This window comes from Nesoenas mayeri (genome assembly GCF_963082525.1).
Source record: "Nesoenas mayeri genome assembly, chromosome: 7".
Lineage (NCBI taxonomy): Eukaryota > Metazoa > Chordata > Aves > Columbiformes > Columbidae > Nesoenas > Nesoenas mayeri.
This window is the reverse complement of record NC_137551.1, coordinates 38,139,084-38,154,572: the sequence shown is the minus strand read 5'-3', so window position 1 is coordinate 38,154,572 and position 15,489 is coordinate 38,139,084.

Sequence of the window (15,489 nt, the reverse complement as noted above, 5' to 3'; positions counted from 1 at the left end):
TCTTAGCATGTAGCTAAAATTCTAGCACAAGTACCAGTTCCCCAAAAACTAGGATGCAATTAGCAACCCACCAAGCCTTCTGAGGTAATAGAAGAATATATTTATATATATTTACAGACCACAAGAAACTAAATTTAATAAACATTCCAGGAAGGAAGGGACTTGGCAGAATAGCCAGACAACGAAATAAAGGCTTTTTACTACATGACTGTATTTTAAGACCTTGCAGAAAATGAACTCTTCAGTGATCACATTCCAATGAATTTGGAAATGCTTCTCGGTGCACCATGTTGTATCACAGTGATTATTTTAAAGCCTCAATATAAAACACAAATATTTGATTAAAACAAATTCTGTCCAAAGTCTGGGTGTTCTTTTTTATTAAGGATTCAGCTACAGAAGTGAACTGAGTGACTACGATCTGCTGATGTCCCAAAAGTACTGACTGTGTGAAAGCTCAGCTGTACGGGGATTTATTTGGAGTACTCACCACCATTGAAAATGGCAATAAATAGTGTTTTGCAATGCTCTTTGCATTTCTTTATCTGTCCTTATTGTGTCTGAGTCACATAGATGAGAACGCCAGTTTATCTCATCTCCTTCATCAAAACTGCAATTGAAGCATATACAAGCAATAGTTTTTTAAAGTGCCACTCGCCTCATAGTTGTATCCAGGTAACAAAATAAAATAGCAAATGAAAGAAAGAATACTGGAGGTCGTGGAAATACGGACCTATAAAGATACACCTCGGATTCCTATGCATACTCAAGTAACAAGGCAGGACTGCAGGGAACAACTTGATGGCTTTCTTCGTGCAGCACTACAGACAAGTCCACTTTTTCACTCAAATTCATTTGCTTATGGGGAACCAGGGAAATTTTGACTAGAGCCAGCCAAAGCTTAATCTTCTCAGTCTATAAAAAATTTAAACAGTTTGCTCCCATTTCATAAATGTTGACATTTCCCATGAAGGGAGAAAATATCATATAAGAATGTTGCCCTAAAAAGAAATAGGAAAGGACCCTCCAGCCTGGGAAGCTGAGATGCGATGCTTGCTGCATCCTAACTCCTCTGCAAGGGGCTGGGCACTGCCAGGGGCTCCTGACCAGGGGCTGTGGGTGTTCTTGGGGCCTGGGGCTTCACATCTGGGGGACATCGCTGCCAGGCTCAGCCCGACCCCTTCTGCACAAACTATCCTATGTGGATGGAAGGAGATACGTGTGGTGTGAGATCGGTGTCGTGGGGCCGCCTAAAAACTGACAGTGGCTTGGTGAGGTCCCCTGGCAATCTATGAGGTAGGTAAACTTCTGACCTGGTGGAGACTATTGATCTTTCCAGGTATCAACAGCTACTTCTGAAAAGTCTTTCAGCTACAAGGAGTCTATATGGAAAGAAAAAAAAATAAATTCTCCTTATAGCTTCATTGGAGACCACTAAAATCTACATACGTAATGTCAAGAGCCAGAGCTGTGGGGAGCTCTTGCACATGTCTTTAGACAGAGCTTAATCTCACTTAGAGCCAGGATTAGCAGTGGGCTGAGTCATACTCCAGTCATTTCTGTAAAGAGAAAAGGGATAAATAATGACACTGACCCTGAGTTGTGACACTCCTACGTGATATTCCTGGTTGCATGTGAGGTCCTGATGCTTCAACACGGCCAACGTCAATGGGAATTACCACAAAACTCCAGCCGGTTCCTGAACTGGCTTTTGTGGAGTCAAGGTCTGCATTGCAGATATTGCACCTGATAAAATGCAGCCAAACAGAAGGCCCAGAACAGTAGTTTTTCTTCTGCCGTTTAACATACCTCATAACCCTGAGGACGTTGTCTTAAACAAAGGCTTGAACTCTGAGTGAATTGTAATTCTTGCAGCCTTGAAACCCAGGAGAGCACAATCCTTGCCAGAAAGATCCTGAAGGGGAGAAGAGAAAAAAAAAAATGAATAAACTTGATAATTATGAAAAAAAAAAAGAATATGCACATCCATAGTTTTGCAAAGTTTGGGATTGACTAGAAGAATCAAAGTTATAGCCTGAAGAGAAAATCTGTATTTGAGGTGTGAGGTTAACTGACAAAAATCAAACTTAAGACTGAAGGCTTAAAGAAGAGCTAAAACATACAAGAAACCTTACAAGAAAAAAGTATCAGATTACTTTTTATGACCAAGAGGCAAAACTAAGAAAAATATTTCAGACGGAAGAGCTGTTATTTTTGTAGCTTTGAAACAATACGTAACTAGCACAAAAGATAACACAAGACAAGACAGGTAATCCAATCATTTTAGAGTTTATGACTTCAATCTTCTCCACATGAGAGACTTTACTGTGCTTCACTTCTTTCCATAAGTGAATAAATTCAGGGAATCACAAGCACGATTATTCAGATTTGTGTTTTCTTCTCAGGTTTCAAATGTCAGAACCAAAGGACTAGTGGCCTTGAGTGCTGCAGGAAAACTTCATACATGAGCCTGAATGATATCCATACATGGAGCAAAATTAATATAAATGCTAGTGCTCCCCCAGTATTTTTTTCTTCAGTAATCTCAATTTAGAATATTTCTTATTCCCACATAACATATGGAAAATGTGGTACTGTGAAGACAAATTGACAATACTGAGAAAACAGTGTATAATGTCTAAGGAAATGTTCTTATCAGTGACACCTTTCTGACAATGGGATCTACAGTGATATCCATGTCCCGAGCAACAGCAAGGACATTATCTTGACTAGTAGGACATAACATGGACACAGGTGCAGCATTTAGGATGTTTGCAGTGACCAAGTCTAAATCTTAGAATTCAAAGTTCCTGTTCACCTGCCCAATCCTGAACTGATCCTGGAGTCTTAAACTTTAAAATATTGTCAAGATATCCCAAACTAGAAGGCCCCATCCGTATATCTATACCTGGGGGGCACTTAGGGCACAGTCAGATGGAAAATACAAAATAGCAGGTTTATCCTTTCCCAACACAGCCAGGGGACCCCCTCCTGGTACAAAAAGGCTCAGTGTCAAAAGGGTTCACACCAGCCAGGGAAGAAGCAGAGTCTAATTTCTCTCTAACTTCCTGAGTGATTTTTTTTTTTTTCAGCTATTTGAGTTAAAAGTATGTGCCTTGTCAAGGCAATATTCTACTTTTCAGAAAGTAACGACATCCTCATGGATGGATACAGTAGCCTACAAGCAATTAGGGCAGTTCCTTGAGAGAAAAGAGACCCTGACCAAGTTTAAGGACTTTCTTATTTATTTTGCGTTAAGTAGTCGTTGAAGAAAGTACAGAAAAGTTAAAAGAGCAGAGACCAAAACTTTGTGCTTTGGTCGTTATATTATTGTAGAAAAGAACACGTAACCACCACCATCTGCGCAGTCTTTACTTCCTCTATTCTGCTTATTTTGGGGGAGACTGCATATCTCGCTAGTTTAAAGAAAGGACCAAGGCTGTGAGTCGTGCCTAAGGCCCAGGGAGATGTGGGATTTAGACTCCTTTAACATCAGCATTTCCCAGTGATTAATTTGGGCACTCAGGACGTTTGCTGTCACGGGTAACTAGGGCTTTCCAAGATGCAAAACACTCCCCAGGCACTGCACAGGCAGCCCAGGCATTTAAATTAGATCTCTGAGTTCTTCTCCCAGGACAGACAGTGCGGTGGCTGCTGTGACACCGAGCACAGACTTTGGAAAGACCCTTTGGGCATCCACGCCATTGACTGAGTCCGAGTTGGGAGCACGCTTTTGAAAGCCACCTTCCAGATGTCCCCATGTCCCCAATGTGGTGAGCATCACACAGCTGTCATGAAGCACATGGGCTGGATCTCTTTTGGGTGAAACTAAAGCAGAAGACATGTCCTATCCAGTAATGGGTCTGCAGCCAACAGGATCAGACTCACCATCATCTGAAGTGAACAACCTGGAAATGTGTTTATTGTGGATGTCTGGTACTCAGTATCAACAATTTCACTTTGCAGATCTGTTCCAATGAGTTATCGCAGCTTATGTGAAGCCGTTTTATTAAGCTAAAATATTTCATAATTTTATCCCCTCACTCTTCAAAAAAATATATTATTTCCCATATTCCGATGCAGGAATAGACGGCAGAGGGTCAGTGCTATTACTGCATCGCATCGCTATCTGTGCCCAGAGATTTCAAAGCGCCTACAAACCTCAGCCTGGAAGATATGTAGGTATCACCCACATTTTAAGCAAGGATAACAGAAGATCAATAAAATAGTTGATTCGAAGTCACTCAGTGTGACGGTAACAAAGTCAGAACAGAAACCAAATTTCATGATTGGTCTTGTGCTTTAACCTAACAACCGTTATTAATTAAATATATCTGATGTTTGGTTAGCCTTGTGTAAAATTCCGTGAATATGAGCTCTCCTCCATATGTGGCGCTGGAAACACCCCACCCTTTCTAGAATAATTCGGCAGTGGGGATACGAACAGAGCAGGAAGACCAAAAGGCAGTAAAAAGGCAAAAGGAAATTGGCTGCTGCTTTACCAATTTCCTGTTGGGGCTCTTCAGGCTGGATTGCTCGGGACAACCATTACAGAGAGGTTTGCGGCTCTGGAAAGCTTTTATTGACCTCTCTGTAAATACAAAATGGCCCATGAATTAAATGGGAGGGTCACTATGAGGAAGTTCAACAGACTCGGCAGATTCTGGGGAATAAGCAAGAGCAGGGATCAAGAGGACTGATTGAAAATGGGCAGTTATTGTGCAAAGGATTCCTTTTCTTGGGAGCAAGCTCCCCGGGGTTTTCCAGGCCAGGATTTACAAGGATAATGAAGGGTTTTGGGTTTTTTCCCTTCTGTTACAGCCATTTCAGCTAAAGACAAGGCAGAGTTACAAGCTGCTGAAAAGATGTTTGCCAAAGATTTCTGTCACCCCGTTCCCCCCTCACGGTCACACAGTCCTGTCACATCCCTGCTCTCCAGATGGGACTTGGACGTTGGTAGCACCAAGCTCTGTTCACTTCTCCAAGCAGTTTTCCTCACGCTGCAACCTTTTTCTCTAATTACACCAAAAACTGAGAAAAAGGAGCTTTGCAGAAACACTTGCTCTTGGATTCTCTCTCCCTCCTGTTTTCTTCTTTTTTTGTTGGCATCAAACAATCAATATTTTACTTCCACTGCTTTTTTAAAATAGTCAGAACAATTTACAACCATTACCTTTATATTAATTCTCCTGTTACTACAGGAGAACAATTTACAACCATTACCTTTATATTAATTCTCCTGTTATTACAGGAAGCTGTTTTATCCAAATAGGTATTGTACCTCCTTAATTTGAAATTATTTTCTTCAATTGGATAAAAAAGTAGACGGCATAAAAAATCTTCCACATATCTAAATATTAACATTTTTATCTGTCCCTCACTTACTTTTGTTTTATCAATGATCACTGAAACTCCAAAGACTTATTTGCAGGGCATCTGTGGATTCATAATTTGGATCATAATCTCCTTGATAAAACCTTAAATGAAATGAATGGAGCTCTTACTACTGAAAGTTCCCAGCGAATTAATATTTGGACAAAAGAGAAAAGTCTCACCGTGATTGAAAAGGTATCTGTGCTTTGATCTTGAGAGCCTGATATTTTCAAGAAAACAAAACCAAACCAAACCAAACCATGAAAAAGCCCCAACAACATTCAAAAAGTTAAAACTAACTTTGAAATTTCTGCTATATTCATCACATCTCTATATTTCAGAACAGCAGAAATCTCTCTTTTCAAGTTCTGCTGCCGGTCTGTTGTTTTTAATCAGGAAACCCACTTTAGGACGTGCTGACAAAACCGAGTTTTCTATAACATCCTCAGAAGAAAAACACAATTATTACAGCTCGCAAACCCCCATTTATCACGTTTCATTCATACCGATGTAAAAGCCTTGGACAAGGACACAGTGTGGCTGAAATTTGTAAAGCCCAGATGTGTGGGAACTGCTGCCTGAGCCCAGATGGGACCAAAATCAGAGCATAAGGAGACAGAGGAGGAAAATTATTAGCTCTTCTTTGACTGGCAATTTCCAAACATTAATGACCTTGAAGACTGACCAGTGGAGTCAGCAAACAAGTATGTATTGAAGGAGACAGAATTTCTTCGAAGGTAGGCATCTTATCTTCAAATCTCCTGAGTCCTCTCAGATATGAAATAGAAAGCTTAGTCAATTCGGAAAAGTGAAAAAGTGGACAGGCTTCACAGAACCAGAAATTGATAAAATGTAAAAAATCTATACTTATTTTAATATAATAGAGCAACTTGGAAGTTTGAGAAGTTCCTGTCACTTTTTGGGGGGCCTCGAGCATGTGTATACAAATACACTAATGCATTAAACCAATAATAGGAGTGTGTACTCCTATAGTACATCTTAATTTTTGTGACAAACAAAGGAGGGTTTGGGGTGAAACAAAACTAACGTAATGGAAATAAAGAGATGCCCCAAAACCTCAGAAAAAAATATGGGGTATGAAGACTGGATGCAAAATGTTGCTTTCTGGATGCCTTCAGGCCTGACTTTGTTTTGTTTCACCAGTCATGAGTAATTTGGCAATGTAATAGTTATGCAGTATCCTTTTTTAAGCCTCTCTGTTGGCATTATGATTGCTTAAATATCTAAAAATCTCTAGTGGCACACAAGTGGGTGAAAAACAGAAACACAACAAAAAGCACAACAAACAAGTAAACCAAACCAAACCTGAATGGGGAAAAAAAGCACAAAACCAAAACAAAACAAAAAGAAAAAAAAAAAAAAAACCCAGGAAAATAATTTTGGAAAAGTATTGAGAAGCCATCTGTAATTTGCTTCCATTTGTCATGCTTAGGAAGAGAATGCATTCTGCAGATCAAATCCTTTAATCCTTGCAAATGTGATCGAATTTGTATCACAGTAATTTTTACATTTACAGAAAAGCTGATACTTTAAATCTCCTCCTTTTACTCAAATGATGCAAGGAGACATTCCTGGAAAAAGAAAGCATTTCAGGGTGCCTTCCTTCTAAGCTATTCCTGTAAATACAGAACTATTTATATGTTTTCTCTTACCTTTTTTTTTAATACTTTTTCCCCCAGAACAAATTTAGGCCGTGCAAAACCTGAGCCTGGAAGGGAGCTGAGATGCTTTCAGGCTCTCCCAGCAGCTCGGAGCTGCACATGCATCCCGCTGGGTTTGTGCAGACCAGAAATGTCCCCGAGCCGACACGTCGGCACCGCTGTCCTGTCCAGGGCCTCCCCAGCCCTCTCTGCTCCTGCTGATGCTCATGGAATCCTCCTCCAGCTGCTCACCCCCAAAACTTTCTACCTAAAATGCCAGAATTATTATTACAAAATGCTAAGAAACCATGAGCAGGGAGGCAGGGTGACGCCAAGTATGTTTCTTCTTCAACTCCATCCTCCCGCTTCTCCATCCTGATTTCATAGAAAAATTATTTAGAAACAAGGAAAATCTCATCTTAGGTCCCCAGCACCAAAATTTAGGCTATCCTTCCTCTCCTCCCCACACACAGCCTCCCCATGGGCTTAGCACAGAAAGGCTTGTCCTAAATAATACTGGAAAGGGTCACATTAGAAACCACAAGATTAACTCAATTTACCTAAACCTTTATCAGGGATAAAGATATTTTTCATTCATCTCTTCTCTAGACACCCAGTCGATAATTTAGAGGAAGATTCTTCCATTACTCCATTCACTTAAAAGATATCAATATCATACTTGGGAGAAAAATCCTGTAAAATTCAGTGCAGTCAAGTGCTGACTTTAATGTTGCTTCTTCAGAGGACGTGGAGCTGAGTCTTGCATGTGATTCCCCTGTCTGCAAAACACAGAGGAAAAGAACAGACAGCACTGGGAGATCCGCCAGTCCTCCAGGAAAAGAGACGGAAATGAAAAGACCAGACTTTTACTTATGTGTTTATCAAGAGTAAGAACAAATCATTTCTATTTAAAGGAATGATATTGGCACGTGCGGTTGCCAATGGTCCATTTAGTCCCATGTCTTTTTAGCAGTGGTGATCGATGCTGAATACTCCTGAGAAACAGGGAGGGAAACAAAACAAAAACCTCAAACCTTCTGGCATACGAACATGAATAAATGTGATTTTAATTCAAATTTATATGGGAATAAAAATGGAGTTTCTTCATATTGTAAGAGAGAATTATTAACAACTTGAGAAGTCAGCCTGGTACTAAAAGGGTAAAAGGTCTTCTAATAAAATTCCTGAGACAAACATGATTTTTAAGAGCAGGGATCAAAATTAAGATTTCACTGAATGAAATTGTCACTGACGCTGATTTTCAGCCAAGATTATGTATATGCCTGATACACGCACATGTGTGTTTTCACTTGGTCAGCAGAGAGTTTGAATTTCTTATGGAGACCACCAACTTTGCTGGACATGTTTCAGTTCCGAAAAAAAGAGAAATGCGTTTAACTCATTCTTGCCACAAATAACTTGGACACATTATTGACAAAGGCCAATGTCTACCCAGAGACACACGCATCCAACAACATTACACAGCAGAGTTAAGAGGTGTAGCTGCAGGGAGAGTTTAGCAGCGGCTTTGATTAGTCTGACTACTGTTTTAAAGAGACAAATTTGACAAAGAGACAAGAATCTCACTGCACAAATCCCTGTGTAATGTTACAACTGCCAGCAGCAAATGGGCATCGCTGAAAATTCAGCCAAGGTACCGACGCGTCGCTCATCCTCATCAGTTTGGGCTGTCATTTATCACACACAACGCTCCCACCCCTTCTAGAAAAGCTCCCTGACACCCACCTGTTAGTAAAAAGCTTTAGACGAAGATCTGAAGACAATGGAGAAAGTCACTCACCATAACTTTTGGAAGCAGCTTTAAAAGAAAGGACACAGACATTGGCCAGTAAGTTGGAGGTTTTGCAATGTAAATGGGTCAGATTCAGCATCCTGGTTCCAGTAAAGCAATGAAAAACCTGTGGGTGATAGTCCCATCTTTGGTACGAGTATGATTTTCATTTGTACTTCACCGAAACTCCACCACAATTCATTAACCTATGTACCATTAAAAAGGAGTTATAGGAGAATGAAATAAAAGAAGGGCTGATAGATAGTGTTGCATTGATGGGTTCCGCTTGGTTGGTAACATCAAGTGGCAGAATGAGAACAGTTTTTAAGATATGATTAAATATAAATTTTATCAAAGAAACAGTGCAACATTATAGCTTTAGGCTTTTAAAATTCTGTACACATTCTAGGATTCCAAAAATAAAGCACCAGCTTCTTAAAATTGAATGTGTGCCTTATATCACTTAAGCAAGCCTTCATCCGAGCTACGAGGCATTTTTATCTGCAGGACCAGCCCAGGAGGATTTAGAAAGGTGACAGATAGGCTGGAGAGTGTGCTTACTTGTACACCAATTGTTAAGATCCACCTTTATGCCTGGAGTCCCTGATATTTATCTGGCGCCTCTGAAACGATCCCCGCTCACAGCCTGGTCTGTGCCCTCACTTGGGCTGAGATCAAAGTCAAACCCACATGTTATTCCAAACAGAAAAGGAAATATGAAGAGCCTGCTCAGTCTGGCACGGGCACACACCCTTCCTCCCACCTTCAGATGTCACATCTCACATCAGGCTGGGTGAAAAACACACATTTTCTTTAGGCCAGGACTTTGCAAGCAGTTTCTGCCAAGCTAAGCATAGGCTTACACGACACTTTCCCATCTGGAGGGGCGCAAACCTCATCTGATGCTTTCAAGTGCCATTATGATTCGAAGAGCAAAGGACCATCCTTGCTGGGTACCCGGGTTTAAGGATCTCTCTGCTCTCACAAAAAACCCTAAAATGCTCCTCTTTCCTGTACCCATTCCTGGGATTTGACTGGACTTGGCACCATGGGTGCATGTAATTACACTGGGATTTAAAGATGACATTTTGTTCTCATTCCACACTTATTAGTAAATGAACACTGGTAGTCACACAGAGAAGTAAAATCAACCAGATATTTAATAATTTTCCTTGATTTTTTTTAGTGGTTCTGCAGAAGTGTTTCCTAACAACAACAGACCTATGAGAGCAAGATCATCCTAATTTAAGTCAGTGTGCGTTCTTTACCTATTAAAAAAAAATACCCATATTAATTAGTTCCTGGTCTAATTGCATGAAGAATTATGCTGAAAAAGAAAATAAGCAGCAAAGCGATGGACTATTTACAAGTGCCAAAACTAGAAATAAATATTCAACATGGCCTTTTTTAAGTCAAGTGCCCAACCAGTTTTGAATAATAAAGCAGGACAAAGTCATTTACACAGAAAAAGCTAATGATTTCTGTATTTTGCTGCTGGTAAAGAATTGAAGGATAGCTGATTTGAATCTTCCTTCAATCTCCCATCAATAAAACAGAGACAAGGCAGATTCGAAAGCTGATCTGGGAAAGTCATGTTTTTATAATTGCTTTTTACCCTCAGGCGTTTGAAATCCAGAGGGTCAGGAGAGCCTGTGTGAGTGCTGGAGCAGGCCAAGAGGCCCAGGCAAAACCCTGAGACACAAATTAATTTGTTTGTGGTTCTCATGTCTAATTTGGGGAAAGAGAAAACTCTTTGCCACTTTACAGTGTTATAATCTAATTAAAGGGAGATACATGTGAAATATTTATGCAACCTTTAGGAAAAAAGAGAGAGAAAACATTCTTTTTTTTTTTTGCTCAGTCTCATTTGGGAAATTTTCTGAAATATGGGAATGGAACAATTTATAAAACAAATAGAGAAAAATCACAGGCAAACCATTTGTTTGTAAAGATTATTCACAAAATTTCAAAATAGGTTGAGTTAGACGTTCCTATTTTAAACTAGGAGACTCACAAAATGGCAAAGAAGCAAACTGTGACTTCTCGCCAGTGCCTCCACATTACAGCCAATATCATGTTGGAAAAGCAGCATTATAAGCATAACTCTGCCTAGAAAACATCTAAATTATGCTGTATTAAGGAGATAGAAGAAAGGAAAGTGCTATCAAGGGATAAGCTTCATGGAAAAACAATTCAAGTTGCTCAATATTTTGTGTTGTCCAAGTGACATGCCTTTTCCAAGTAGTGCTCCAGTACAGTGTCAATCTGATTTATACAGCCCAAACTGAGAGTGTCTTCCCTGTGTGTGACAGGGCAGTGGTACATCGCACTGAGATGTACATGTGTTTTCCCATCGCATTTGAATATGCAGCTCCAGCCACCAGGCACGGCCGTATTAAAAGATTACCTGCCCTTTGTGCGGCTTTTCATTTTCCATTGAGGTCAGACCTCACCACATAAAGGTGTCTTGATTCTCAAGAGCAACCCAGCTTCATGCTGGAATCTTTAAATTGAAATTTCGATTTTAAAATGCACTGAGTTTTATAACGAAGCTAGAATCTCCTGTGTCCCAAGAATGTTGTTTTTAGCTGATAGAACAGGGGAAATTCTAGTCTAAAGAGCAGAAAACTCAGAGTAATGTAAACACATTAATATTAAAACTCCACGCACCTCACAAAAGAGAATTCACTGCAAGGTGAAGAGATGCCGCTCTGTTTACAGCGTGCTTTTCCCCAAACAAGGCAGCCTTCCCTTCACACTCGCTATCGTTAAACTCCATTTGGGTGAAAACCATCACACCGCGTCTCGCTTCAGCACGGCAGCTGACCCTTTCCCAAGGTCCCTTGTGCTGCATAAAGTGTTCGCTTCCTTGGGAAGAACTTAATGAAAATGGACAGTAAATCACTCGATTTCAAGTTTGCATTTGTTTATTTGGCATCTGATTATAACCAGCTCATTGACCTTGTTTGATAGGTGATGGGACAAGCTCTTAGAGCGCTGGTTGATAGAGACAAGCGCTGAAAACAGCAAAGGCTTTTAAAACTTTTCAAAATAAGTAATGGCTAAGCACATATATCATCTCATCCTGTGACTCCTGTCCTGTAAATATGTGTGTGGCTCTTAATCACACTAATAAAAGTGCCGGAGCCAAAGGGAATACCTGAATGAGAATGAGTTTGCAGGACCAGGGCTTATTCCTCTAGATTTGTCAAAGGAAGCTTGTCAAATAAACTGAAGACTGATAGCTGCTATATTTTCCCTTATTATAATCCAGAAACAACATACTTGGCTGAACAAAATAAAAATAAGTCCTCTTTGAGGCTACTCTGTTTGTCTTGACAGCAAGCTTGGGTTTTAAGCCAAGATTCCAGATTGTTTTTGTGAAAACATTTCCACTTGTCTGAAAGAGTATATATAATGGATATGTGATAGCAGTAATGCAATGCTGAAGTAATCTCCGGAGAATGCACACATCTCCGGGGACGGCGTGCTGCACTGGGTACTACACACCAGGAAAATAAAATTGGTATTCTAACAATATGGAGAATGCCTCCGATTTGTACCTTGCAAAAATACCAGTCCTCATTTATAATTCAGCTGTAATGTGTGCTTTCCTTGTAGGAAGTGTTTTGCTTTTGGTAGGAAATGGAAGTGACAGTTTTGAAGGCTCTTGCTGACTTCATATGGGATCAGAGCGCGGAGTGGCAGTGCCGTGGCACCGCGCGCCGAGCAGCTGCTGTGATGGGCAAGATACCGCGAAAAAACCCCACAACTATCTGGAAAACAGTTTCATATTAATCGTCCCACTTACTTTATGTTAACTTTGAAATTCAATGTCATAACTCCTGCTCGATCAAGAGGCAATAAAACGAGTTGAGGGGAGGGGTGGAACTAAACCCTTTGGTAGGATGGTGAGGTTTTGTGACCCAGCGCAAGGGGAGAGGCTGTAATAACTCACCACAGGGCTTCACGTGAAGCTGAAGATCTCTTCAGTCCCCAAATTAACCCACAGATTTAGGCCACTGGATGAGCGGGAGCATGGTGGGATCCTCCTGCCTCTGGGTTCTATACAGAGAAGGTCCAGTAGTACTTGTGTGCAGCCAGGAAAATCGATATTAGAGAGTTCTTCCATGCCACAGGTGAAAATCAGAGCCAGAAGCACTGCGTGGAAACTGAAACGAGCCTCATTGTATCAGCAAATGAACACTGAAACAACTGATGCAATGAATTTTCCATTCTTAGAAAACTTTTTGCTCAGCATCTTTTTGGCAAAAGTTGCTGGAGACATGGGGCTCCGAGGAGGGAACGTGTGGGGCAGGAACACACAAACGCCACTTCCAACAACCGCCCCTCGAGCTGCAGAAATTGCTGCACAAACACGGTCACAAAGGCAAAAAGCGATGTTCAAATTTCACAGGCATTACCGACTATACCCTACTTGTCTTATTTAATCTCAACAGCACAGCCAGAGACATGAGAGGATGGGGACAAATATCCAGCCGACCGGTTGCCACTGACAGAACAGAAAGGGCTACACCGCTCTGCAAGATAAAGATTGCAGCAAATACTGAGTTATACAGGGGAATGACGGAAGGTAGCAGTGTAATGTATCTCATTTGAGTGCATCCAAACAGTATAACATTATTTCCCACGGAAGTTAATGGGGTTCCCAAATATGCACATCTGAGGGCAGAATCTGGCCCTGAAGTTAACTATTTGAATGATGCAAATTTAAAATTTAAGACATATATCAAAGGTAAGCCTAACTGTTCAGTCATTTTACTGAATCCTGGCATAAGAAAAAGAATTCAATTTTAGAATCTGTCTGTAATTCAAAAGGGGGAGAAAACAGTTTAAAATATATTCCTTGAAGAGAGATGCAAGTTTCTCATTTATATTCAATCTCGGATGAGATTTGGTAAATGCAGGCCCTTCCACAAAGTGAATATTATAGTGAGGCCGTAACATTTTACTAACACAAATTCATAAGGTGACCCTGGAGATCAACAATAAAACAAAATTCCATAATAGACTTAAATAGCAAAAAGGGTTCGGTGTTTCTGTTGTCTACCCAAATATGTTTCACTCTGTACAGTTTCTCTAGGTGAATATTTCCCTATAATCTTTGTACAGGGCCTGTAAAGAATAAAATACAATTTCAATCAACTAAAATCATGAAGCATTCTTGATAGCTGTACATTAGCTTTTTACAGCTGTCTTGGTTTTTATACTGTCTCTTGCAGAGCGGATTTCCCCCTCCCCACACCTATAAAAGGTAGGTAAATTAAACAAATTATGAACTATGCAGTGGTTGAATACTTTGTAAAATTGTAGAACCAGCTTTTAGAAACCTTTAATGCTCCATCTCTCAGAGGTGAAATGCCAGCCTCCATTCGGGTCTCTTTCAGTTGCCCTTGCCACTTCAAAATGTGTCTGGAAACAGCTCTGCAGATGGCCTCGTATGTTTTACAGGAAATATTACTTAAACATTGGAAAGGATCGAATTTCTCCTGTTAGGAATTACAAATCTGGATTTCATTTTCTCTCTTTTCCCCTCCACCAAACCATGGGAAAAAAATGCGACTGTTACTTATGACACTAAAGAAGTATTTGGGATTTTTATTTTTTTTAATATGCCACTTGTATTGGAAAATAAAGAATAAATCTTGGAAACGCAACCCGGTTAAATAAGTCCTTTTCTTTATACAAAATAGTAGCTAATCGAAAAGATTTCTCAAAAGCATCAAAGGTTTTTTTTTTATATACTATGATCTGGAAAACATATTGCGTACGATTTCTATTTTTGCTCCTATTCTTTTGAATGTAAAAGAATAATAAACTTTTCTTTCAGCTTTGCAGAGAGAGTTTCTTAACATTTGAAACATTTCTTACATATTGACCTTGGTTTATGTATTCTGCAAAGATTCATTAAGCTTATGGGGGTTCTATTGTCAGGAAAATGGTTAGCATTAGTAAAACACACAATTAAAATAGTAGCAGGTGATGTCAGTTTTAGTAGAGTTGACATTAATGACCTGTTCATAAGGGGCAATTTCCACACTAATGTCATGTTCTTTAAATGGAAATAGCCAGGAATACACATTTTCCATGTAAAATAACCCTTTTTGTAATTCATTAAATTCCCTTTCCCCCTTTATTTAAGTAGACACCTTTCCAAGAGGGAGTAAAATTCCAAATAAAGACATAGGAAATTAAAATCAGAGTTCCCACAACTAGTCTATTTAATATTCATATTCAGGAAAAGATCCATAAACTCTTTTTCTTCTTTTTTTATTAACAAAGGAAGTAAACTCTCCTTGACAGACTATTTTCCCAGCCATGTTCAAGAGTCAGCGTGCAACAACTGCCTTTGTTTTGGGCTAGAATTATATACCCTTATATAAGAGCTGGGCAGAAATACACTCAGGAGGAGATTTCTGCTGTGCCCCAATGCATCTCTTTACCTGGACAGAGACGGGATTTGTGTCCGAATTCTCTCCATGGATGTTACAGATCCTGCAGAGCCCCGGGGGCCGTGGGTGCTGGAGTCATAGCCAACATGGTGCTGGAGTCATGGCCAATGTGGTGCTAGAGCTGTGGCCAATACGATGCTGGGGCCATGGCCAACATGGTGCTGGAGCCATGACCAACAGTGGTGGTGGA